The following is a 3,702-nucleotide window of genomic DNA, read 5'->3' as shown; positions in this document are numbered from 1 at the left end:
CATATTTTTCACACCTTTTGAAGCTCTTCATTTTTTCACACCTTTTCAGGCTCTTCATGTTTTTCAACATCACTTCATGATCCTCGTATTTTTCATACTGTTTCATGGTCCTCATATTTTTGACAGGTTTTGAATCTCTTCATATTTTTCACACATTTTCAGGCTCTTCATGTTCTTCAACACCGTTTCATGCTCTTCTTAAATTTCAGACTGTTTCATGCTCCTCATATTGTTGAATCCATTTGAAACACTTCATGTTTTTCATCCCTTTTCAGACTCTTCATGTTTTTGAACACCGTTTCATGCTCCTCATATTTTTCACAACTTTTCAAGCTCTTCATGTTTTTGAACATCACTTCATACTCCTACTATTTTTCACAGCTTTTGAAGCTCTTCACATATTTCACACCTTTTCAAGCACTTCAAGTTTTTGAACACCGCTTCATGCTCCTCATATTTTTCACACCTTTTGAAGCTCTTCATATTTTTCACACTTTTTCAGGCTCTTCATGTTTTTGAACACCGTTTCATGCTCCTCCTATATTTCAGACCGTTTCAAGCTCCTCATATTTTTCACACCTTTTGAAGCTCTTCATATTGTTCACACCTTTTATGCTCTTCATGTGTTTCAACACCACTTCATGCTCCTCCTATATTTCAGACCGTTTCATGCTCCTCATATTTTTCACACCTTTTGAATCTCTTCATATATTTCACACCTTTTCAGGCTCTTCATGTTTTTGAACACTGCTTCATGCTCCGCCTATTTTTCAGATCGTTTCATGCTCCTCATATTTTTGACAACTTTTGCAGCTCTTCATATATTTCACACCTTTTCAGGCTCTTCATGTTTTTGAACACCGCTTCATGCTCCTCCTAATTTTCAGATCGTTTCATGCTCCTCATATTTTTGACACCTTTTGAAGTTCTTCATATAATTCACAACTTTTCAGGCTCTTCATGTTTTTCAACACCGCTTCATGCTTCTCCTATTTTTCAGACCGTTTCATGCTCTTCATATTTTTGACACCTTTTGAAGCTCTTCAGATTTTACACACCTTTTCAGGCTCTTCATCTTTTTCAACACCGCTTCATGCTCCTCCTATTTTTCAGACCGTTTCATACTCCTCAAATTTTTGACACCTTTTGAAGCTCATCATATATTTCACACCTGTTCAGGGTCTTCATGTTTTTCAATACTGCTTCATGCTCCTCCTATTTTTCAGACCGTTTCATGCTCCTCATACATTTGACACGTTTTGAAGCTCTTCATACTTTTCACACCTTTTCAGGCTTTTCATGTTTCTGAACACCGTTTCATGCTCCTCCTATTTTTCAGACCGTTTCTTGCTCCTCGTATTTTTGACAACTTTTGAATCTCTTCATATTTTTCACACCGTTTCATGCTCTTCATGTTTTTGAACTCCTAATCAAGCTCCTCATGTTTTTGATACCTTTTGAAGCTCTTCATATTTTTCACACCTTTTCAGGCTCGTCATGTTTTTGAACACCGATTCATGCTACTCCTATTTTTGACACCTGTTGAAGCTCATCATATATTTCACAACTTTTCAGGCTCTTCATATTTTTCAACACCGCTTCATGATCCTCCTATTTTTCAAACGGTTTCATGCTCCTCATATTTTTCACACCTTTTGAAGCTCTAAATATATTTCACTTCTTTTCAGGCTCTTCGGGTTTCTCAACACCATTTCATACTCCTCCTATTTTTCAGAACTTTTCATGCTCCTCATATTTTTCACACCTTTTGAACCTCTTCATATTTTTCACACCTCTTCAGGCTCGTCATGTTTTTAAACACGGCTTCGTACTCCTCCTATTTTTCAGACCGTTTCATGCTCCTCATATTTTTGCAACTTTTCAAGCTCTTCATATATTTCACACATTTTCAGGCACTTCATGTTTTGCAACACGGCTTCATGCTCCTCCTATTTTTCAGAACGTTTCATGCTCCTCATATTTTTGACACCTTTCTAAGTTCTTCATATTTTTCACACCTTTTCTGGCTCTTCATATTTTTGAACACCGTTTCATGCTACTCCTATTTTTGACAGCTTTTGAAGCTCTTCGTATTTTTCACCCCTTTTCAGGCTCTTCATGTTTTTGAACACCGCTTAATGGTCCTCCTATTTTTTAGACCGTTTCATGCTCCTCATATGTTTGACACCTTTTGAAGCTCTTCATATTTTCACACCTTTTCAGTCTCTTCATGTTTTTCAACACCACTTCCTGCTCCACCTATATTTCAGACCGTTTCTTGCTCCTCAAATTTTTGACAACTTTTGAAGATCTTCATATTTTTCACACCTTTTCAGGCTCTTCATGTTTTTCAACACTACTCATGCTCCTCCTATTTTTCAGACCGTTTCCTGCTCCACATATATTTGACACCTTTTGAAGCTCTTCTTATTTTTCACAACTTTTCAGGCTCTTCATGTTTTTCAACACCACTTCATGCTCCTCCGATATTTCAGACCGTTTCATGCTACTCATACTTTCACACCGTTTGAAGCTCTTCATATTTTATACACCTTTTCGAGGTCTTCATATTTCTCACACGTTTTCAGGCTCTTCATGTTTTTCAACACCGTTTCATGCTCTTCCTATATTTCAGACCGTTTCATGCTCCTCATATTTTTCAAACCTTTTGAAGCTCTTCATATTTTTCACACCTTTTCAGGCTCTTCATGTTTTTCAACACCGCTTCATGCTCCTCCTATTTTTCAGACTCTTTCATGCTCCTCATATTTTTGACACCTTTTGAAGCTCTTCATATTTTTCACACCTTTTCAGTCTCTTCGTGTTTTTGAACACCGCTTCATTCTCCTCCTATTTTTCAGACCGTTTCATGCTCCTCATATTTTTGACGCCTTTTGAAGCACTTATATTTTTCACACCTTTTTAGGCTCTTCATGTTTTCAACACCACTTCATGCTCCTCCTATTTTTCAGACCGTGTCATGCTCGTCATATTTTTGACACCTTTTGAAGCTCTTAAGGTATTTCACACCTTTTCAGGCTCTTCATATTTTTCAACACCATTTCATGCTCCTCCTATTTTTCAGGCTGTTTCATGCTCCTCATATTTTTGACGCGTTTTGAAGCTCTTCATATTTTCACACCTTTTCAGGCTCTTCATGTTGTTGAACGCGGTTTCATGCTCCTCTTATTTTTCAGACCGTTTCTTGCTCCTCACATTTTTGACACCTTTTGAAGCTCTTCATATTATTCACTCCTTTCAGGCTCTTCATATTTTCAACCCCACTTCATGCTCCTCCTATTTTTCAGACCGTTTCTTGCTCCTCAAATTTTTGACAACTTTTGAAGCTCTTCATATTTTTCACTCTTATTCAGGCTCTTCATGTTTTTGTGCACCGTTTCATGCTACTCCTAATTTTGACACCTTTTGAAAGTCTTCATATTTTCCCAACTTTACAGGCTCTTCATGTTTTTCAACACCATTTCATGCTCCTCCTATTTTTCAGACCGTTTCATGCTCCTCATATTTTTGACACCTTTTTAAGCTCTTCATATTTTCACACCTTTTCAGTCTCTTCATGTTTTTCAACACCACTTCATCCTCCTCCTATATTTCAGACCGTTTCATGCTACTCATACTTTTCACAGCGTTTGAAGCTCTTCATATTTTATACACCTTTTGGAGGTCTTCATATTTCTCACA

Source organism: Dama dama, unplaced genomic scaffold, assembly GCF_033118175.1.
Source record: "Dama dama isolate Ldn47 unplaced genomic scaffold, ASM3311817v1 ptg000115l, whole genome shotgun sequence".
Taxonomy (NCBI): Eukaryota; Metazoa; Chordata; class Mammalia; order Artiodactyla; family Cervidae; genus Dama; species Dama dama.
This window is presented reverse-complemented; position numbering follows the sequence as displayed.